Raw genomic sequence first — 24,468 nt, 5'->3', positions numbered from 1 at the left:
CAGTGATGGGTCAAGGGTTTAGAAAACTGAGGGCTCCTGAATATGTACGGCTGAGATGAAGCAAGAACTGAACAGTTCTGCGTAATAAAGCGAAAGGAATGCTGATGCTGTGAGGGCCGCTCAGGAACGCAGTCAAGGCACAAGAAATGGATGAGAACAGAGAGATACCTGGCATCAGGAGACAGAGGGAGGCTTAGAGAATGTGGTGTGGGGCAGAGTAAGGACCGGCCAAGAAGCACTGCCAGTAAGAGATTCCCTGTGCTGGGGAGTGACCAACACGTTTTGAAGATGTGATATGTGTTCTTGAAGTTGTTTTTGACCTTGTGCTATAATCACCCTCCATTCCTCCCGAACTTGACCAAACGTTGGCCACACACAAGAGCCTTGGGTATGTGGTTCATTGGAAGGGATGAAAGAGAGATGGGCATCAGCTTAGGGAGAGGCGGTTCAGAGAGCCGATAGCAGGCACAGGCTGACAGCCACAACAAGGAGCAAAGTGACCTTGGAGAGCCCATTGAATTGAAACGCGCACCCCAAAGAACCCTCAGGGATTTTGGAAAATGGAAGGTGATTCCAGAAAACCGGAGAAGTTGAAGACATGAAGGCTAGAGGCACCTTAGTTAAATAAAGGGTGCTTTAGACACAAGTTGCACTATAAATGCCCATTATGATGGAATTGAGTCATAGTCTGAGAAAATGGAACTTGAACATATGTGGTCACTTACGCTTCTGGGCACTTGGCTGGGCCTGTAAAGATGGTAAGATGTGGTCCTTGCCCCTCAAAGAGTTCTTTCAAGAGGAGACAGACTGTAGCAGGCATGACTGATTTTCTCCCTACACCCCTGTTTCTCATTTGCTAGAATCCCCATGTTTTTAGCTGGGCACATACATGGCAGCCCAGAATAAGGACTACATTTCATGGTCTCCTTTGCAACTAAGAGTAGCCCTATGACCATGTTTTAGCCAGAGGGAGGTTGTCTTAGTCTGTTCCAGTTGCTATAACAAAACACCTAAGTCTGGGTAATTTATAAACAATAGAAATGTAATTTCTTACAGTTCTGGAGGCCAGGAAGTCCCCCTGGCAGATGCAGTATCTGGTAAGGGCTGCTCTCTGCTTTTTTTTTTTTTTTTTTTTTTTGAGATAGAGTCTTGCTTTGTTGCCCAGGCTGGAGTGCAGTGGTGCGATCTTGGCTCACTGCAACCTCACCTCCCAGGTTCAAGTGATTCTCCTGCCTCAGCCTCCCAAGTAGCTGGATTACAGGCACCCACCATTATGCCTGGCTAATTTTTGTATTTTTAGTAGAGATGGGGTTTCTCCATGTTGGCCAGGCTGGTCTTGAACTCCTGACCTCAGGTGATCTACCTGCCTTGGCCTCCCAGAGTTCTAGGATTACAGGCGTGAGCCACTGCGCCCAGCCACTTTCTACTCTTAAGATGGCACCTTCTTGCTGTGTCCTCAGACAGTGGAAGGGCAAAAGAAAGGGACGAGGGTGCTCCCTTCAACCTCTTTTATAAGGTCACTGTATTAGTCCATTTGTGTTGCTATAAAGGAATACCTGAGGCTGTGTAATTTATAAAGAAAAGAGGTTTATTTGGCTCACAGTTCTGCAGGCTGTACAGGCATGGCACCAGCATCTGTTCAGCTTCTGGCGAAGCCTCAGATAGCTTACGGTCAGAAAGCTTACAGGAAGGAAAAGGGGGAGCCAGTGTGTCCTATGAAAAGACAAGGAGCAAGAGAGAGAGAGAGGAGGACGTGCTAGGCTTCTTTAAACAATGAGCTCTCACCCCATCTCTACTAAAAAAATACAAAAAATTAGCCGGGCGCCATGGTGGGCACCTGTAGTCCCAGCTACTCAGGTAGGCTGAGGCAGGAGAATGGCGTGAACCCGGGAGGCGGAGCTTGCAGTGAGCCGAGATCGCACCACTGCACTCCAGCCTGGGTGACAGAGCAAGACTCCGTCTCAACAACAACAACAACCACCAAAAAAAACAATCAGCTCTCACATGAACTTAACAGAGTAAGAACTTACTCATTAGCATAGGGAGGGTATCAAGCCCTTCATGAGGGATCTGCCCCCATGACTCAAACACCTTTTATTAGGCCCACCCCAACACTGGAGGTCTCATTTCAACATGAGATTTGGAGGAAAGAAAATATCCAAACCATGTCAGTCACTAATCCCATTCATGAGGGCTCTGCCCTTATGACTTAATCACCTCCCAAAGGCTTCACTTTTTAATACAATCACACTGGCAATTAAGTTTCAACACATTAATTTTGGGGGACACATTCGGACCATAGCAGAGGTGAACAGAAGGAACGTATACAACTTCTAAATTGCACATTGCCCTGCATCTTCCGCCCTTCCTGTTCACTGGAATGGGAATTTGGGGGTGAATCATGTTGGATCCTGTGGCTGAGGACAACATTCTGGATGGTGGAGGTTCAAGACAAAAGAAGCTCAGAGCCCTGATGACTTTGTACAGCAGAACCATCATACCAGCTCAGCTCTCTCATGGCAGAGAAATAAAATTCTCTCTTGTTTAAGCTGCTGTCATGTGTGGTCTTCTAGTTATAGCTGCCAAAATCTTTTCCATAACTAATTCAGTATATCTGAAAGGAGAGTACTGTCATAAAAGAGTCTCACAGACATGACACTGGCTTCATAATGCACAGGAAAAATAAAATTCTAAGGCCCCTCAACCAGCTGAATAGACCCCTCCTCTCAGCCAAGGGCATTCCAAAGCTCACCTGAAAAACTAGTTCAGGCCATGAGGGGAAGGAGAAGCCAGATGTGTCTCATTAACCTCCTCTCTTTTGGAATTACTGCTAGGACAGACTCTTCAAGTTTGATAAGAAACATTTACAATCTGTTCTCTCTGAAGCCTGTGGTGAAGCTGTGGGGAGGCTTCACATGCATGGTAAAACCTTGGTTTCCACAACCCCTTATTGAAACCCAGACATTCCTTTCTATTGATAATAACTCTTTCAACCAATTGTCAATCAGAAAATCTTTAAATCTACCTACGACCTAGAAGCCCCTCCACCTCAAATTGACCCGCCTTTCCAGACCAAACCAATGTACACATTACAGATATCGATGGATGTCTCATGTCTCCCTAAAATATGTAAAAGCGAGCTGTGCCCCGACCACCTTGGGTACATATTGTCAGGAACTCCTGAGGCTGTGTCATGGGTGCATCCTTAACTTTGGCAAAATAAACCTTTTAAATGGATTGAGACCTGTCTCAGATATTTTTGGTTTACAAAAGTCAGGTGGAGAAGACATCAATATTGCAGACTGGCAAGTGGGTGACCCTCATTGTGCTCTGGCAAAAGACTCAGGAAAACTGTCATCTGTGGTCCTTTGGCAGGGAGACCACATGATCTCTGAGCCTGTAACTCTAGGACAACTTGAGAATCAGTGAGTATCAACAACTTGCTGCTTTCAGCAAATTCCTGGAAAAGAGAGGTGAATGCAGTGGGGTTAAACCTGGGCAGTCTGCAAGAAGAGAGGGAAGGGAATATAGTTTGGCCAAGAGAACCCACTGCCTGCTTCCTGTAATCTAAGTTGACTGGGAGTCTCGGAATTTGGAGCTTTGAAGAGTTAGAAGACCCAAGCGCCTTCTAGATCCCAAATGGAAGCAGCGACCTAAGTCGGTGCTGCGGAGACAGCCGTAGTGGGAGGTAAGATGATGGCCCTGAGCCATTCGCAGGCTTTACCAGTTAAGAATTCTCTACCAGACAATGGGAGTAAGCCGGCAGCCAAGATCAGATTAAGGGTGTTCCCTTTCCACCCAAGCCTATTGTCTCAGATGGCCTGAAGATAACAGCCATTCAGCTGAGAGAGGGGTCTGGGGAGAGCACAGATGCCAGTAAAAATAGAACCAGAGTTTTCAGGCTGGCAAACTCTGTCAAGACAAGACCTTTGGCTGGAGTTACCTGCACATGGAACTGACTAGGAGCAAATAGTTCGGAAGCCTGAAAGAAGTATGTTCTCCATTGCCCACTTCAGATGTAGGATGATAACCTAATGAGAGTTCCCCACAGAGGGCAAAACCAGGGGCCAAAGAAAACACTGGACAAGGGAGTGACTTCCAGAAAATGGAAGAGCAAAGAGTCTTTATAATTTCTAACTGGCATTATTTGGTAATTGCTAGACTGGGGCCATCTGTGCAGTTCCCATTGTTTGATTTTCCGAAAGAGATGTTTTTTAATTGTGGTATGTGGTTCCTGTTCCATCATTCCATCCCACGATATTCCATCATTATGTGTTAGGGGAGGGTGGGGGCAGATGACGTGTCTTTCAGTGTTCTGGTCCCCAGGCCACAGGTAGCCGCATCCAGGCCTGACTGAGGTGTGGGGCACAGGACAGTGTGGGACTTGAGATGGTTTTCCTCCAAAGGTAGCGTTTGTCTTTTGTATGTGAAAATAAAAGTGATACCTGGGTGGCTAAATTGGTGAACTGTGGCAGAGACTGATAATGTACCCCAAGATTCACTTTTCCCTTGCCTCTCATAACAGTCCAGCACCTGACTTTTAGTGAAACGCATGGACCCCTGGATAAAATGCATTCTCCTGTCTCCTTTGCAGTCATATGTGGCAGTAACTAAGTTCTAGCCAATGGGATGTGAATCAAGTGCTGGTACAAGTCTAGATCATGCCATAAAAAGGCAGGAGACACTGTCCCCTTCCCCTGTCCTGATGGCTGGAAGGTGGACTGTTGGAGAGGCATGCTTGACTGTGGAAGGAGCTTGGATCTCAACAACATTGCAGAGCTGAACAAGCATGCCAGTTAGGACTTGGATGCGAGAGAGAAATGAACTTGGTTAAACCACTGGTATTTGGGGATTTTCTTGTTATAGCAGCGGAGCATTAAACCTAATGTAGTTGCACCTTAATTACTACAATACAATGGAATAAGTGCACTAGTATGGGCATGTGCAAGGCATCGTGGGAGTGCAGTGAAAATGGTGATTAATTAACTCTGTCTGGGAGAAATCTGGGAAGCCTTCCAATAGGGGGTGATATTTGAAATTAGTCTTGAAGGGTAGGAGAATTTCCCAGATGCATAAGTAATGTGAAAGGGGAGCAGGTACTTGACAGTTGGGCAGTTTGAGCAAAAGCTTGAAGTGATGTAAGCACCTGGTGAAAGGTCCAGAGTCATAAGGAGGGGGACAGGGTCCTGGGAGACAGGACCATGAGGGAGATGGGGTGGTTGTGAGGGAGCTTGAATGTCCTGTTACAGAGTTTAGACTTTATCATTTGGAACCACTCAGGGGCTTGATGAGGAAGGAATGCAATCTGATTTTTTTCTTTTTTTGAGATGGAGTCTCACTCTGTCACCCAGGCCGGAGTGAGTTCCCCAATCATAGCTCACCGCAGCCTCTACCTCCTGGCCTCAAGCGATCCTCCTACCTTAGCCTCTCAAGTAGCTGGGGCTATAGGCATACATCACCATACCCAGCTAACTTTTAAAAATGTTTGTAGAGACAGGGCTCGCTATGTTGCCCAGGCTGCTCTTGAACTCCTGGTCTCAAGTGATCCTCCCACCTTGGCCTCCCAAAGTGCTGGGATTACAGGTATGAGCCACACCACTTGGTCTGATTTCTTTAAAAAAGGTAGGTCTGGGCCGGGCATGGTGGCTCATGCCTGTAATCCCAGCACTTTGGGAGGCTGAGGCAGGTGGATCATGAGGTCAGGAGATCGAGACCATCCGGGCTAACATGGTGAAACCCCGTCTCTACTAAAAACACAAAAAATTAGCTGGGCGTGGTGGCGGGTGCCTATAGTCCCAGCTACTTGAGAGGCTGAGGCAGGAGAATGGCATGAACCCAGGAGGCAGAGCTTGCAGTGAGCCAAGATCGCACCACTGCACTCCAGACTGGGAGAGAGAGCGAGACTGTGTCTCAAAAAAAAAAAAAAAAAAAAAAAAAGGTAGGTCTGGCAACAGTGTGTGCGATGGATTTGAGAAGAGGAGGCCCAGGGCAGACAGAGGGAACTATGTAAATATCACATAAGCCAATTCTGATTTTCCCACAGAAACAATATATTAATGAAGGATTATGTTCCTGGCCATGGAACTGATATACAAAATTTTATAGAACTGACCACAAAATCAAACTCAGGCAGCTATCAAGGGTACACCCATAATCTGTACATCACAAAATTTTCTAACTAGTATATGAATAATTAAGTAGGGCCATACAGTAATGAAATATTAAAATGCATGATGTAATACAATATCCTTAGTCTCATGTTTCTGCCTTACAAAAGCAATCAGTTATTTTTTAACAGCTTTATTGAGGTATAATTGACTTATGATAAACTGCACATATTTCAAGTGTACCTAATGTGATAAGTTTTGACATATTTATACACCCTTGAAACCATCACCACAATCAAGTAAATGAATTTTTCATCACCTGAAAAGTTTCCTCCTATGCAATCCTTCCTTCTACCTCTTTCCCATTCCCCCCATCCCCAGGAAATCACTGATCTGCTTTTTATCACTATAGTTTGAATTTTTTAGAGTTTTATATAAATGGACTCAAACAGCAGGTATTCTTTTTTGCCTAGCTTCTTTCTTTCAGCATTATTATTTTGAGAATCATCCCTGTTGCAGTATGTATCAATACTTCATTCTTTACAATGCTGAGTAATATTCCATTGTATAGATATAACACAGTTTGTTTATCCATTCATCTGTTAATGGACATTTTGGTTGTTTCCAGTTTTAGGCTATTACAAATAAAGCTGGTATAAGCATTGATGAATAAGTCTTTGTATGGACACTTTTATTGCTCTGGACAAATACCTAGGAGTGGAATGGCTGGATTGCACAATATGTGTATGTTTAACATTTTTTTTTTTTTTTTTGAGATGGAGTTTCACTCTTGTTGCCCAGGCTGGAGTACAATGGCATGATCTTGGCTCACTGCAACCTCCTCCCGGATTCAAGCAATTCTCCTGACTCAGCGTCCTGAGTAGCTGGATTACAGGCATGTGCCACCACGCGCGGCTAATTTTGTATTTTTAGTAGAGATGGGGTTTCTCCATGTTGGTCAGGCTGGTCTTGAACTCCCAACCTCAGGTGATCTGCCCGGCTCAGCCTCCCAGAGTATTGGGATTACAGGTGTGAGCCACCGCACCAGGCCACAGTATGCGTATGTTTAACTTTTTAAGAAATTGTCCAAATGTTTTCCTAAGTGTTTGGTGGTTGTACCATTTAAGTTCTCATCAGCTGTGTATGAAAATTCCAGTTCCTCCACATCCCTGCCAACACTTGGTATAGTCAGTCTTTTTTATTTTAGCTATTCTAATAGTTAGTGGAATGAGAGATCTTGTATCCATTTTTTTAGGCTGCTTTCTTCTTATTAAGTTAAAAAAAATTTTTAGAGACAGGGTCTCTTTCTGTCACCTATGCTGGAATGCAGTGGCAAGATCATGGCCCACTGCAGTCTCAAACTCCTGGGCTGAAGCGATCCCCCTGCCTTAGCCTTCCTAGTAGCTAGGGCTACCAGCATGCACCACCACACTCAGCTAATTTTTTAAAAATGTTTGTAGAGAAGGGGTCTTGGTATGTTGCCCAAGTTGGTCTTGACCTCCTGGATTTAAGTGATCCTCCCATCTCAGCCTCCCAATTAGGTGGGACTACAGGTGCATACCACTATGCCCAGCTAATTTTTAATTTACTTTTTAATTTTTTGTAGAGATGGGGTCTTGCTGTGTTGCCCAGGCTGGTCTCAAACTTGTGGCTTCAAAGGATCATCCTGCCTTGGCCTCGGAAATTTCTGGGATTACAGGTGTGAGCTACTGCACCTGGCATTATTAAGTTTTTTTGTTTGTTTGTTTGTTTTGAGACTGAGTTTTGCTCTTGTTGCCCTGGCTGGAGTGCAGTGGCATGATCTTGGCTCACTGCAGCCTCTGCCTCCCGGTTTCAAGTGATTCTCGTGCTTCAGCCTCCCAAGTAGCTGGGATTACAGGCATGTGCCACCATGTCTGGCTAATTTTGTATTTTTAGTACAGATGGGGTTTCACTGTGTTGGACAACCTACCAATTTGTTTCATTATGGATCATGCTTTTGGTGTTATATCTAAGAAATTTTTGCCTACTCCATGGTCAAAAAGGCTTTCTTCTAGATGTTTCACAGTTTTAGATTTTACATTTAGGTCTAGAGTCCACTTGAAGTTATATTTTACGTATGGTGCAAAGTATAGTTTACTTTTCTGCTTATGGATATGTTCCAGTACCATTTGTTGAAAAAGACTATCATTTTTGTTTTGTTTTGTTTTTCGAGGCAGTGTCTTGCTTTGTCACTCAGGCTGGAGGCTGGAGTGCAGTAGCACAAACATGGCTCACTGCAGCCTTGACCTCCCAGGCTCAAGTGATCCACCTCAGCCTTCCAAGTAGCTGGGACTATAGGATGTACCAGCACACCCGGCTAATTTTTGTATTTTTGTGGAGACTGGGTTTCACCATGTTACCCAGGCTGGTCTTGAAATCCTGAGCTCAAGCAGTCCTCCTGCCTCAGCCTCCCAAAGTGCTGGGATTACAGGTGTGAGCCACTGCGACTGGCCAAGACTATCCTTTCTTGCACTGCATTGCCTTTATGCCTTTGTTGGAAATCACTTGTCCATTTAAATATGGGTCTATTTCTGGACTCTCAATTCTGTTCCATTGATCTGTTTGTCTGTCTTTATACCAATATCACACTGTCTTGATTACTGCACTTTATAATAAGTGTTAAAATCAGATGGTGTTTGTCTTTCAACTTTATGCTTCTTCAAAAGTTGTTGTGATTATTCATTTCTTTGCAATTCCATATGAATTTTAGAATTAGTTTCTCAATTTATATATGTATTTTAAACTATTTTATATACAGAAAACACAAAGAAGGAATTAAAAATTATAATAATCTTGCCACTTAGAGATAATTCCTGGTAATATTTTGGGTGTATACATCTATAATTGTTCTATGCTTTGAAATATTTGCGGGGAGGAGCCAAGATGGCCAAATAGGAACAGCTCCTGTCTACAGCTCCCAGCGTGAGTGACGCAGAAGATGGTGATTTCTGCATTTCCATCTGAGGTACCGGGTTCATCTCACTAGGGAGTGCCAGTGGGCGCAGGTCAGTGGGTGCGCGCACCGTGCGCGAGCCGAAGCAGGGCGAGGCATTGCCTCACTTGGGAAGCACAAGGGGTCAGGGAGTTCCCTTTCCGAGTCAAAGAAAGGGGTGATGGACGCACCTGGAAAATCGGGTCACTCCCACCCGAATACTGCACTTTTCCGACAGGCTTAAAAAAAGGCGCACCACGAGATTATATCCCGCACCTGGCTCGGAGGGTCCTACACCCACGGAGTCTCGCTGATTGCTAGCACAGCAGTCTGAGATCAAACTGCAAGGTGGCAGCGAGGCTGGGGGAGGGGCGCCCGCCATTGCCCGGGCTTGATTAGGTAAACAAAGCAGCCTGGAAGCTCGAACTGGGTGGAGCCCACCACAGCTCAAGGAGGCCTGCCTGCCTCTGTAGGCTCCACCTCTGGCGGCAGGACACAGACAAACAAAAAGACAGCAGTAACCTCTGCAGACTTAAATGTCCCTGTCTGACAGCTTTGAAGAGAGCAGTGGTTCTCCCAGTACGCAGCTGGAGATCTGAGAATGGGCAGACTGCCTCCTCAAGTGGGTCCCTGACCCCTGACCCCTGAGCAGCCTAACTGGGAGGCACCCCCCAGCAGGGGCAGACTGACACCTCAAACGGCAGGGTATTCCAACAGACCTGCAGCTGAGGGTCCTGTCTGTTAGAAGGAAAACTAACAAACAGAAAGGACATCCACACCAAAAACCCATCTGTACATCACCATCATCAAAGACCAAAAGTAGATAAAACAACAAAGATGGGGAAAAAACAGAACAGAAAAACTGGAAACTCTAAAATGCAGAGCACCTCTCCTCCTCCAAAGGAACGCAGTTCCTCACCAGCAACGGAACAAAGCTGGATGGAGAATGACTTTGACGAGCTGAGAGAAGAAGGCTTCAGACGATCAAATTACTCTGAGCTACGGGAGGACATTCAAACCAAAGGCAAAGAAGTTGAAAACTTTGAAAAAAATTTAGAAGAATGTATAACTAGAATAATCAATACAGAGAAGTGCTTAAAGGAGCTGATGGAGCTGAAAACCAAGGCTCGAGAACTACGTGAAGAATGCAGAAGCCTCAGGAGCCGATGCGATCAACTGGAAGAAAGGGTATCAGTGATGGAAGATGAAATGAATTAAATGAAGCAAGAAGGGAAGTTTAGAGAAAAAAGAATAAAAAGAAACGAGCAAAGCCTCCAAGAAATATGGGACTATGTGAAAAGACCAAATCTACGTCTGATTGGTGTACCTGAAAGTGATGGGGAGAATGGAACCAAGTTGGAAAACACTCTGCAGGATATTATCCAGGAGAACTTCCCCAATCTAGCAAGGCAGGCCAACGTTCAGATTCAGGAAATACAGAGAACGTCACAAAGATACTCCTCAAGAAGAGCAACTCCAAGACACATAATTGTCAGATTCACCAAAGCTGAAATGAAGGAAAAAATGTTAAGGGCAGCCAGAGAGAAAGGTCGGGTTACCCTCAAAGGGAAGCCCATCAGACTGACAGCGGATCTCTCGGCAGAAACCCTACAAGCCAGAAGAGAGTGGGGGCCAATATTCAACATTCTTAAAGAAAAGAATTTTCAACCCAGAATTTCATATCCAGCCAAACTAAGCTTCATAAATGAAGGAGAAATAAAATCCTTTACAGACAAGCAAATGCTGAGAGATTTTGTCACCACCAGGCCTGCCCTAAAAGAGCTCCTGAAGGAAGCGCTAAACATGGAAAGGAACAACCGGTACCAGCCACTGCAAAATCATGCCAAAATGTAAAGACCATCAAGACTAGGAAGAAACTGCATCAACTAATGTGCAAAATAACCAGCTAACATCATAATGACAGGATCAAATTCACACATAACAAGATTAACTTTAAATGTAAATGGACTAAATGCTCCAATTAAAAGACACAGACTGGCAAATTGGATAAAGAGTCAAGACCCATCAGTGTGCTGTATTCAGGAAACCCATCTCATGTGCAGAGACACACATAGGCTCAAAATAAAAGGATGGAGGAAGATCTACCAAGCAAATGGAAAACAAAAAAAGGCAGGGGTTGCAATCCTAGTCTCAGATAAAACAGACTTTAAACCAACAAAGATCAAAAGAGACAAAGAAGGCCATTACATAATGGTAAAGGGATCAATTCAACAAGAAGAGCTAACTATCCTAAATATATATGCACCCAATACAGGAGCACCCAGATTCATAAAGCAAGTCCTGAGTGACCTACAAAGAGACTTAGACTCCCACACATTAATAATGGGAGACTTTAACACCCCACTGTCAACATTAGACAGATCAACGAGACAGAAAGTCAACAAGGATACCCAGGAATTGAACTCAGCTCTGCACCAAGCGGACCTAATAGACATCTACAGAACTCTCCACCCCAAATCAACAGAATATACATTTTTTTCAGCACCACACCACACCTATTCCAAAATTGACCACATAGTTGGAAGTAAAGCTCTCCTCAGCAAATGTAAAAGAACAGAAATTATAACAAACTATCTCTCAGACCACAGTGCAATCAAACTAGAACTCAGGATTAAGAATCTCACTCAAAACCGCTCAACTGCATGGAAACTGAACAACCTGCTCCTGAATGACTACTGGGTACATAACGAAATGAAGGCAGAAATAAAGATGTTCTTTGAAACCAATGAGAACAAAGACACAACATACCAGAATCTCTGGGACGCATTCAAAGCAGTGTGTAGAGGGAAATTTATAGCACTAAATGCCCACAAGAGAAAGCAGGAAAGATCCAAAATTGACACCCTAACATCACAATTAAAAGAACTAGAAAAGCAAGAGCAAACACATTCAAAAGCTAGCAGAAGGCAAGAAATAACTAAGATCAGAGCAGAACTGAAGGAAATAGAGACACAAAAAACCATTCAAAAAATTAATGAATCCAGGAGCTGGTTTTTTGAAAGGATCAACAAAATTGATAGACCGCTAGCAAGACTAATAAAGAAAAAAAGAGAGAAGAATCTAATAGACGCAATAAAAAATGATAAAGGGGATATCACCACCGATCCCACAGAAATACAAACTACCATCAGAGAATACTACAAACACCTCTACGCAAATAAACTAGAAAATCTAGAAGAAATTGATAAATTCCTTGACACATACACTCTCCCAAGACTAAACCAGGAAGAAGTTGAATCTCTGAATAGACCAATAACAGGATCTGAAATTGTGGCAATAATCAATAGCTTACCAACCAAAAAGAGTCCAGGACCAGATGGATTCACAGCTGAATTCTACCAGAGGTACAAGGAGGAACTGGTACCATTCCTTCTGAAACTATTCCAATCAATAGAAAAAGAGGGAATCCTCCCTAACTCATTTTATGAGGCCAGCATCATCCTGATACCAAAGCCAGGCAGAGACACAACAAAAAAAGAGAATTTTAGACCAATATCCTTGATGAACATTGATGCAAAAAATCCTCAATAAAATACTGGCAAACCGAATCCAGCAGCACATCAAAAAGCTTATCCACCATGATCAAGTGGGCTTCATCCCTGGGATGCAAGGCTGGTTCAATATACGCAAATCAATAAATGTAATCCAGCATATAAACAGAGCCAAAGACAAAAACCACATGATTATCTCAATAGATGCAGAAAAAGCCTTTGACAAAATTCAACAACCCTTCATGCTAAAAACTCTCAATAAATTAGATATTGATGGGACGTATCTCAAAATAATAAGAGCTATCTATGACAAACCCACAGCCAATATCATACTGAATGGGCAAAAACTGGAAGCATTCCCTTTGAAAACTGGCACAAGACAGGGATGCCCTCTCTCACCACTCCTATTCAACATAGTGTTGGAAGTTCTGGCCAGGGCAATTAGGCAGGAGAAGGAAATAAAGGGTATTCAATTAGGAAAAGAGGAAGTCAAATTGTCCCTGTTTGCAGACGACATGATTGTATATCTAGAAAACCCCATTGTCTCAGCCCAAAATCTCCTTAAGCTGATAAGCAACTTCAGCAAAGTCTCAGGATACAAAATCAATGTACAAAAATCACAAGCATTCTTATACACCAACAACAGACAAACAGAGAGCCAAATCATGAGTGAACTCCCATTCACAATTACTTCAAAGAGAATAAAATACCTAGGAATCCAACTTACAAGGGACATGAAGGACCTCTTCAAGGAGAACTACAAACCACTGCTCAAGGAAATAAAAGAGGATACAAACAAATGGAAGAACATTCCATGCTCATGGGTAGGAAGAATCAATATCGTGAAAATGGCCATACTGCCCAAGGTAATTTACAGATTCAATGCCATCCCCATCAAGTTACCAATGCCTTTCTTCAAGAATTGGAAAAAACTACTTCAAAGTTCATATGGAACCAAAAAAGAGTCCGCATCGCCAAGTCAATCCTAAGCCAAAAGAACAAAGCTGGAGGCATCACACTACCTGACTTCAAACTATACTACAAGGCTACAGTAACCAAAACAGCATGGTACTGGTACCAAAACAGAGATATAGATCAATGGAACAGAACAGAGCCCTCAGAAATAACGCCGCATACCTACAACTATCTGATCTTTGACAAACCTGAGAAAAACAAGCAATGGGGAAAGGATTCCCTATTTAATAAATGGTGCTGGGAAAACTGGCTAGCCATATGTAGAAAGCTGAAACTGGATCCCTTCCTTACACCTTATACAAAAATCAGTTCAAGATGGATTAAAGACTTAAACGTTAGACCTAAAACCATAAAAACCCTAGAAGAAAACCTAGGCATTACCATTCAGGACATAGGCATGGGCAAGGACTTCATGTCTAAAACACCAAAAGCAATGGCAACAAAAGCCAAAATTGACAAATGGGATCTAATTAAACTAAAGAGCTTCTGCACAGCAAAAGAAACTACCATCAGAGTGAACAGGCAACCTACAAAATGGGAGAAAATTTTTGCAACCTACTCATCTGACAAAGGGCTAATATCCAGAATCTACAATGAACTCAAACAAATTTACAAGAAAAAAACAAACAACCCCATCAAAAAGTGGGCAAAGGACATGAACAGACACTTCTCAAAAGAAGACATTTATGCAGCCAAAAAACACACGAAAAAATGCTCATCATCACTGGCCATCAGAGAAATGCAAATCAAAACCACAATGAGATACCATCTCACACCAGTTAGAATGGCAATCATTAAAAAGTCAGGAAACAACAGGTGCTGGAGAGGATGTGGAGAAATAGGAACACTTTTACACTGTTGGTGGGACTGTAAACTAGTTCAACCATTTGGAAGTCAGTGTGGCGATTCCTCAGGGATCTAGAACTGGAAATACCATTTGACCCAGCCATCCCATTACTGGGTATATACCCAAAGGACTATAAATCATGCTGCTATAAAGACACATGCACACGTATGTTTATTGCGGCACTATTCACAATAGCAAAGACTTGGAACCAACCCAAATGTCCAACAATGATAGACTGGATTAAGAAAATGTGGCACATATACACCATGGAATACTACGCAGCCATAAAAAATGATGAGTTCATGTCCTTTGTAGGGACATGGATGAAATTGGAAAACATCATTCTCAGTAAACTATCGCAAGAACAAAAAACCAAACACCACATATTCTCACTCATAGGTGGGAATTGAACAATGAGAACACATGGACACAGGAAGGGGAATATCACACTGGGGACTGTTGTGGGGTGGGGGGAGGGGGGAGGGATAGCATTGGGAGATATACCTAATGCTAGATGACGAGTTAGTGGGTGCAGTGCACCAGCATGGCACATGTATACATATGTAACTAACCTGCAAAATGTGCACATGTACCCTAAAACTTAAAGTATAATAAAAAATAAAAATTAAAAAAAAAGAAATATTTGCTTTATTAAATGTTTATGTAGCACTTATGATGTGCTAAGCATTGTTTATTCCATCAGGTTTACTGAAATATAATTTACCTACAATAAAATTCACCCTTATCAAGTGTACAGCTCAGTGAGTTTTGGCAAATATATATAGGTATGTAACCACCATCACGATCAAAATACAGAATAGTTTCATCACTCCAAGAAGTCCCCTCATTCCCTTTTACAATCATTCCCCTCTTCCTACCCCCGGGAATCTCTGGTCTGATTTCCATCCCTATACTTTTGCCTTTTTCCAGAATGACACATATGTGGAATCACAGTATGTTATCTTTTCGTGTCTGGCTTCTTTCAGTTGACATTGCTTTTGAGATTCTCCCAACATTGTGTATATGAGTACTTTGTTCCCTTTTAGTGTTAAGCAGTATTCCATTGTATGGACATACCACAGTATGTTTATCCATTCACCGGTTGATGGACATTTGGGTTGTTTCCAGTTTGGGGCAATTGTGAATAAAGCTGCTATAAACATTTGTGTGTATTTGTGTGTACATGTGTTTTCATTTCTCTTCCCTAAATATCAAGAAGTAGGATTACTGAATTGTTTGATATGTGGATATTTAACTTTATAAGAAACAAAGTGTTTTCCTAGGTGCTGTACCATTCTATATTTCCACCAGCAATGAATGAAAGTTCCAGTTGCTCTGAGTCTTCCTCAGCACTTAGTATTGTCTGTTTTTTTAATTGTAGCCATTCTGGTTGGTGTGTAATGCTGTTGCCTTGTGGTTTTCATTTGTGTTTCCCTAATAACTAATGAGGTTAAATATCTTTTATGTATTTTTTTAAATCTATGTATCTTTTTTGGTGAAATGTCTGTTCAAATTTTGGGGCTATATTTTAATTAGGTATCTTCTTTCTATTGAGGTGTAGGAGTTCATTCATATATATATATATGTACTTATATATGTGTGTACATATATATATTCTGTAGCATACAATTTTAAGTGCTTTACAAATATTAATCTTCTTAAAACCCCTATGAAGTAAGCACTGTTATTTTCCTTATTTTACAGAAGGAGAAACTGCAGTAGAAGAAGGTTGAGTAACTAGCCCATCACTCATCTAGAACTGGCCACCAGGGTGGATCCCAGATAGCCCTACTCCAGAGTTGCCCATGCTATTAGTCGTGACGCCATGCTGGCTGTCCACACACATGCCTTTTTCCTGCCTTAATCTTGCAATGATTCATAAGGTGAGGGAGCACCCACACTGAGGTGGCAGCATATAGATGTCTTCTGTTGGAGAGATTTTCAAGGAAACTTGTTTTTTTGTTGTTTTTGTTTTGTTTTGTTTTGTTTTTGAGACGGAGTCTTGCTCTGTCACCCAGGCTGGATTACAGTGGCGCAATCTGGGCTCACTATAGCCTCCTCCTCCCGGGTTCAAGCGATTCTCGTGCCTCAGTCTTCTGAGTAGCTGGGATAATAGGCGCCTGCCACCATGCCCAGCAACTTTTTGTATTTTTGCTAGAGATGGGGTTTCACTGTGTTAGCCAGACTGGTCTTGAATTCCTGACCTCAGGTGATCCACCCGGCTTGACCTCCCAAAGTGCTGGGATTACAGGTGTAAGCCACCTCGCCCTGCCTTTGGTTCAATTTATTTTGAGTCTTAGTATTCATAATGGCCATTGCTGTAAGACAGACCTTACCAAATGATAGAAGTGCATCATTCGCTGCACCCACTATTTCATGGCATTTATATTTCACTCACGATGCAATCAAATTGACATTTAGCTGGTAAATTTCCATCTTTCCCAATTTCAAACAGTTGTTCTTTTGTTTTTTTTTTTTTTTTTGAGATGGAGTCTTGCTGTGTCGCCCACGATGGAGTGCGGTGGCATGATCTCAGCTCGCTGCAAGCTCCGCCTCCTGGGTTCACGCCATTCTCCTGCCTCAGCCTCCTGAGTAACTGGAACTACAGGCGCCTGCCACCACGCCTGGCAAATTTTTTTGTATTTTTAGTAGAGACAGGGTTTCACCATGTTGGTCAGGATGGTCTCCATCTCTTGGCCTCGTGATCCGCCCGCCTCGGCCTCCCAAAGTGCTGGGATTACAGGCATGAGCCACCGTGCCCGGCCCCCAGTTGTTCTTGAAAAATAATTGGAAGGTTTTGTTTTTATAATTTTAGCAAACTGATTCAAAATTCTGCTAAACTCTTTATTTGAAAAATTTTCCAAGCTTATTATTATTATTATTATTGAGATAGAGTCTCGCTCTGTCTCCCAGGGTGGAGTGCAGTGGCACGATCTCGGCTCACTGCAAGCTCTGCCTCCCGGGTTCATGCCATTCTCCTGCCTCAGCCTCCAGAGTAGCTGGGACTACAGGCGCCTGCCACCACGCCTGGCTAATTTTTTGTATTTTTAGTAGAGACAGGGTTTCACCGTGTTGGTCAGGATGGTCTCGATCTCTTGGCTTCGTGATCCGCCCGCCTCGGCCTCCCAAAGTGCTGGGATTACAGGCGTGAGCCACCGTGCCCGGCCCCCAGTTGTTCTTGAAAAACAATTGGAAGGTTTTGTTTTTATAATTTTAGCAAACTGATTCAAAATTCTGTTAAACTCTTTATTTGAAAAATTTTCCAAGCTTATTATTATTATTATTATTATTTTTGAGATAGAGTCTCGCTCTGTCTCCCAGGGTGGAGTGCAGTGGCACGATCTCGGCTCACTGCAAACTCCGCCTCCTGGGTTCACGCCATTCTCCTGCCTCAGCCTCCAGAGTAGCTGGGACTACAGGTGCCTGCCACCACGCCTGGCTAATTTTTTTGTATTTTTTTTTTTTAGTAGAGATGGGGTTTCACCGTGTTAACCAGGATGGTCTCAATCTCCTGACCTCATGATCCACCCACCTCGGCCTCCCAAAGTGCTGGGATTACAGGCGTGAGCCACCACACCCAGCCCCGAGCTTGTTTTTTTAATTGTGTAGAGTTTTTAATAACTGACATATTTACATTGTTTTCAGAACTAAGATCACCTTATGATGGAAACATTTCCAAATAACCATTTTCAAAATGCTCTCTCCCTAGCATATGTTTCATTTGAAAGCTGTTTCTCTCTCTTATTGTTGAAATGTTCACTATAATATGGTAAGCCAGACTGTTTTTGTCTGAAATACCCACTGAGGTCACACACTGCTCATAGCCACTTGTAGAAAAGGTCAGTGATCTAGAACCTACTCACCTTTTTGTCAAAGAAAACTGCACAAATTGTCCTCAGATTTGATGATACCCACAGAACCTATTGTCTAAGGAAGAGCTTTCTGCTTTACCTCTCTCATTCATGAAGTATGGGCATATTCTGTTTCAGGCATCATTTTTGTAAAACCAGCCACACTGGCGACGCACTGGGGCACTTACACAGTTATAACGAAGCCGTTCGCTGAAAGAAAGTCAGAACCGGAAGGTGCCCCCCAACACATCCCACACTGAGGAATTCACCTTCATCCCCGGAATTCCTACAGAAACTTTTGGGGACTCAGGACAGTCTGAAACTGGGACTGAGAGGGGGCATTGTGTCAATCCATTTATTAAATATTTGGCAAGTCATTCTTAAATTTCCAGATGGAAAAAACAAACTGACTCACAATATTTTTACACCTAACCCAAAGGGTCATAAGGCGCATTTCCCTTGGAGACCAAGATAGAGGGAGGGAGCTTCCATCTTTTCCCATGGGATAAGCTGGGAGATGCCTGTCCATTTTCAAAAGCCCCAGAGTCCCACCTGCTGGGTGGGACTCTGAAGGCAAAGGAGCCGTCTTTGTGGAGAGTAACATAATCAGAAGGAAACCCAAGCTTCTGAGTTCCTCAGCATCTTGCACCATCTCCTAAAGGGGGCAGGGGATACGGCAACCCCTGGAGGGGCGAGGGGGGAACCAGTGCAGTAGGCATTATCCCTGAGAGGCTCCTCCATGCATCCCTCATGGACAGGGCCTCTAATCATGGCCAGTGGGCAGGGGCGTGGGTGCTGGGTGCAGGCAGCAGCTGTGGGTGTCAGTAGGGAGCAAAGCCGTAGGGAAGGCCTTGTTGTCTTGAACCTGGAGTCATCCCAGGAGGCAGGGCCCAGAAAATGGCCTCTCCCTGCCCCTCCCAGCTTTACAGAACCTAGTGCTTAGAAGATCCTCTGTAAATATTTGTTGGATTTAGTTGAATGGAGTTGAAATCTCATTTCCTGATTCTGGTAAGGCTGGAAGTGCAGGCTGAGTGGGTGGGATCCAATTCACTGGGGGTTGGGGTGGGAGGGATGCAAGGCCATACTAGGCAGCTCAGCTCTTGGGGCATGTCCTGAACCTGGAAGACCACAGCCATTCCTGCCCTTCTACCCCACCATTACTTGTGTGAGGGTCCCCAACCCGAAAGAGGTTCCTGATCGTCCAGGACGCTAGGAAGCAGAAAGGAAGGCAAGGCCAGAGACAAGGAGAGGCTAAGTGAAGGAGGCAGCCACGCCCAAAGCCCCAGGAGCATCTGGGCGGCCCTCACCCCACAGGAGAACCCACCCCCCCCCCACTGCCCCACCCCGCCCTGCCCTCTAACACTGTACCAGCAGAATGCAGCACCTCCACTGTGTGTGTGCATGTGTGTGTGTGCATGTGTGTGTGCACAGCCTGAGTCTCCCTTGGACAGAGCCTTGGTCCCAATCTTGGTACTTTTTTTCCCAAGAAAGCTCGGCAGCCAGTTCTGCCGTTTCTGGCCAGGCTCTTGGGGAAGGCGGCCTGTTTGGGCACATGGGCTCCCATGTGCACAGAAGCATCACCTGCCCTCCATGTGATGCGCACACTCACAGACTCACATGCTTACGTACTTGCAGACTCGCCCAGGCACACGTGTATTGCCACATGCAGACACGCAAGCATACACTTGCCTGCACTCAGACCTCCTGGTGTGAACACACGGTGTGCACCGTCGGAGATAGCCAGTGGCCCCCACGTACATGCCGTCCCTCAGGCACAGAGAACCAGCCCACAGGTCCCACTTGGAGGGACATGAAGCAGACAGGGTCCCCAGGCTGTATGCTTCTCCTAGGCCGGTGTCCACCACAGTCAGCCACATACATCTGCTGCCATGACACAGGCTCCCTTTGTGCTGCCAGGCCCAGGGGGACAATGGGGGTCTGTTTCCTCCCCGGAGCTCAACACCATCCCTCTCCCCACAACACTGCCTGGCAGCCTGGGGCCTGGGAGCCCAGCCGCATGTTTCAGAGGGTTCAGAGGGTTCGGGAAACTCCCCAAGGCCACGTTCTGCATGCGGAGCTCCAGGGGAAGCCCAGTCTGGTGGGGGCTTCCAGGGGCCCCAAGGGAACTGTGGCTCCCTCTGCTCTGTGATGGGGAGGGGAGAACCAGGGTCTGCACTTATTGTGATCCTCCGGCATCCAGTCAGGCCAAGGTTGACAGTGGAGGTCCCGCTAGAGGGGGTGGCTGTGCCTGCGGGCCTGGGAAGGCCTCTGCAGCCTGGGCTGCCCTGTCCACTGCTGAACTGCACCTGCGCCGAGGCAGGCACAGACCCCTACAATGCCCGGGAGGAGAGTCTTGATTTCTCATAAGGACATGGCCACTCTGTGAATCTGAGTTTTGGGGATTTGGAGGCTGCAGCCTGCTGGTCACTTGACTCCCTTAAATGTCCCATGACCAAAGCCACTGTCGCCACCACACCCTTCATTTCTGTTTTGACATCCTTGCTACTTTTTCTGGCATTCAACACCACCTCCCTCCTGCAAAATATTCATTCAGTCTCTCAGTCACTATTGATGGAGTACTCACTGGGTACGAGGAACTGCTCTGGGCACGGGCTACTGGATTTTTCTCGTTTTACTCTCTGTGACATCTTTGGACAAGTCTTAGGTTCCAGGCCAGTTGATTTTTCTTGCTTTCTTCCACATATACTGCTTTTTCTTTTTCTGTGCTGTTTGCTCATTCACCTATGAATTAATGCAATCCACATTTATTGGGCATTGGGTTGACAGATAAAATAATGCAATATTTCTATTCATTGTTATTATTTTATTATTACTATTCATTGTTTATCTGAAATTCAGAATTAACTGGGCATCTTGTATTTTTATTTGTTAAATTTGGTAGCCCTAACTGAGCACCTACTGTGAGCTGTCCTCCACAAATACAAGGACAGCAGACTCAGTGCCTGCCCCTCAGAGAGCTCCCAGTCTAGTAGGAGAGGTCCTACTATAGGCAAGAAAGGAGATCCATACCTCAAGGAAGGGTGGGGGCTCTTACAAGGGGATTCAGGGTACCATGGGTGCTCAGGGAAGGGGAACCCAACCTGGCCTTGAGTGGGAGGTGAGAAGGCTTCCTGAAGAAATTAACTTACTTAAGTCTTAAAAATTAAGTAGGGAGTCAGGCACAATGAACACTGGAATGGGGGCAACAGGGTGCCATTCAGTGCATTGATGCAGGGAGCCCCACAGTGAAATGGCTGCCTGCTGGGTGGGGTCAACTGGCACAGGACTGAAGGTGTGTAAAGGAGCTGCTATTAAGGCCAGCTTGCAAGATTGGGCAGACAGAGACAAAGGACCCAGAAACTGTGTGTAGCCTCTACTTTCTATAAAAGGATGAGGCAAAGAAGGATTCATGATTGGAGGTTGAGAGCTTGGTGTTCAGAAGGAGAAGAAGCAGATGTCATATTGACCTCGTGCCGGGATCACGTGGACATTCTCCAGCTGGGACCTACGTAGCCAACCTGTGGCTGCATGTGAGCAAGGGGGATATGGCAGGCACAGACCTGTGTGTACACGTGTGAGCACTACACATGAGGTACATGTGAGCATATAGGGCCGTGTAAAGGGGCTGGGTGCTTGTGTGCACAGCATTTGTTATGGCTTCAATGGTCTGGGTATGCAAAATCAGGGTAGCAATGAATGTAATGAACATAGGCATCAGCATGAGAAATCCCGGAGTATGAATCCTGACTCTATCACTTATTAGCTGGAGAACTTTCAGAGTCACGTCACCTCTCTGAGCCTCAGTTTCCCTCTTTGTAAAAATGGAGGAAATTTCATCTAACCTTTCCCTAAAACAAACAAGCCAACAAATAAATACATAGGACTAATGCTAATTTTGCATGGCTGTTATTAAGATTAAATGAGATGATGTATACAAAATAACAGGCAGGTAAGCTGCCTAAAAGTTTATTTTTCTTCCCCCTCAAACACTCTGCCTGTTATTCACTCAGCCATCACCACATGAGTAACAATATACAAAGTGAACAATATACTAGGCATATGTTGTATACACATAATGTAAATAACAATATACAATGAATAACATTATAATGTGAACCAACCAGTTAAGATTTTCTAAGGTATTCATAATTAGGAAATGGAAGATAGTATTCTTTGTCTACCCTAGCATGCTTTTTCTGTAATTACTTTTTTCCCTTAAACTAAGAAGCATAAAGACTTGCTGTCCACCAATGGTTAGGATTTAAAGAAGTGCAAACACTTGGGCATGGTCAGTTATTGCCATTACTAAGTTTCTGCTTAGTAGAAATTAATAACTGCAGAAGCTAACTCTGTTTCTTACTGATTTAAGAATTTCTCCAGCAACTGTTCTCAGGGCTCTAGGGAGCAATGGGCCCCTTGTAGCTCCTCTTGTGCTGTCAGCCATAACTGCCTCGGGAGGAAGATAGTATCTGTGAGTCTGTTCTAATCCCAGGAAAGGTCTTAACTCCTTGCACACTACGTTCTCGCCTCTACTTTGCACACCAAAGAAGGCCTCTGTTATGGACTGAATGTTTGTGCCCCTCCAAAATTCATGTCACAGCCCTAACCCCTCAGTGTGGCTGTATTTGGAAATGGGGCTTCTAAGGAAGTAATTAAGGTGAAATGCAACCAGAAGGGTGGGGCCCTAGTCCCATAGGACTGGTGTCGCTATAACAAGAGGAAGAGATATGAGAGATCGCTCTTCTTTCTTTTTTTCTTTTGAGACAGAGTCTCGCTCTGTCGCCCAGGCTGGAGTACAATGGTGCGATCTCAGCTCACTGCAACCTCCGCCTCCCAGGTTTAAGTGATTCTCCTGCCTCACTCAGCCTCCTGACTAGCTGGGACTACCGGCGCATGCCACCACGCCCAGCTAATTTTTTGTATTTTTAGTAGAGATGGGTTTTCACCATGTTAGCCAGGATGGTCTCGATCTCCTGACCTCATGATCCACCTGCCTCAGCCTTCCAAAGTGCTGGGATTACAGGCATGAGCCACTGTGCCCAGCCAAGAGATCTCTCTTCTACTACATACAGGAAAGGCCATATGAGGACACAGCTAGAAGGCAGCCATCTGCAAGCCAGGACAAGAGTACTCACCAGGAACCAAATTGGCAGCACCTTGATCTTGGACTTCTCAGCCCCCAGAACTGTGAGAAATAAATGTCTGTTGTCGAAGCCACCCAGTCTGGTATTTTGTTATGGCAGCCTAAACAGACTAACACAGCCTCTTTCTCCCATGCCTTGTCTGCCCAGGGCAGCTTTGTTGCAGACCCACAGTAGTGCATGACTTGCATGCACAAGACAGGAGGTCACCCTGTGGCTCTTTCTCATCAGTGGGTCCCCAGCAACCAACCTTCCACAACATCCATTCCCTTTCCTCTTCATCAGTGTCCAATCTTCAGTGAAGGGGCTTCTTTACTCATTGCTTTCGGGGCAGCAGATTCTACAAACTGACACATTTTCTTTCTTTTCTTTTCCTTTTTCTTTCTTTTTCTTTTTCTTTCTTTCTTTTTTTTTTTGAGACTGAGTCTCACTCTGTCACCCAGGCTGGAGTGCAGTGGTGCAATCTTGGCTTACAGAAACTTCCGCCTCCTGAGTTCAAGCAATTTTCCTGTCTCAGCCTCCTGAGTAGTTGGGATTACAGGCACCTGCCACCATGCCCGGCTAATTTTTGTATTTTTAGTAGAGATAGGGTTTCGCCATGTTGGCCAGGCTGGTCTTGAATTCCTGACCTCAGGTGATCCACTCACCTTGGCCTCCCAAAGTGCTGGGATTATAGGTGTGAGCCACCTCGTCTGGCCCAAACTGACATTTTCTAGGATTTTTCATCCTTAAAGTGATCTACTCAGCTCATTTCTTCCAAATCTGTATTTTAGAGCACACTTTAAACTGGCGTCGCAGAGTTTTTGAGTGGTGATGGCAGCTGCCCTCTATGTCTGTGGTGTGCCGGCCCCTCATGCTGGGGAAAGAGGGGACGTGACCCTACCCTCACGGCAGGCTGGCCTCCTTTCTCTCCCAGAGCTGCCGTCCCCGCTCTGTGCTAACTAGCCCAATCCTAGCCTACAGCACCAGCTTGGGGTCTAGCCCACGTTTTCCACACTTTAGCTCCCAGCTTGGATGACCAGCTGCCTGTGATTTACCCATTTGTGATACTGATTTCCAGAGGGGCCACCTGTGCTCAGTAC

At 44.7% G+C, this 24,468-nt stretch overlaps 2 long non-coding RNA genes across 3 annotated transcripts in view; one reads left to right on the top strand and one right to left on the bottom strand.

Annotated features, from left to right (window-relative positions):
- The window catches only part of LOC129531563 (uncharacterized), a 162,840-nt gene extending 152,553 nt beyond the window's left edge, over positions 1-10,287 (top strand). For both annotated transcript variants that reach the window (XR_010129991.1, XR_010129992.1), the window contains exon 5: positions 6,884-10,287. This is a non-coding gene — a long non-coding RNA (uncharacterized lncRNA). The remainder of the gene's footprint in view (positions 1-6,883) is intronic.
- Positions 1-24,468, bottom strand: part of LOC101149454 (uncharacterized) — a 50,045-nt gene that overhangs the window by 8,223 nt on the left and 17,354 nt on the right. The window contains exon 2 of the long non-coding RNA XR_008676820.2: positions 20,830-20,987. This is a non-coding gene — a long non-coding RNA (uncharacterized lncRNA). The remainder of the gene's footprint in view (positions 1-20,829; positions 20,988-24,468) is intronic.

Source organism: Gorilla gorilla, chromosome 12 (assembly GCF_029281585.2).
Source record: "Gorilla gorilla gorilla isolate KB3781 chromosome 12, NHGRI_mGorGor1-v2.1_pri, whole genome shotgun sequence".
NCBI lineage: Eukaryota > Metazoa > Chordata > Mammalia > Primates > Hominidae > Gorilla > Gorilla gorilla.
This window is presented reverse-complemented; position numbering and strand designations above follow the sequence as displayed.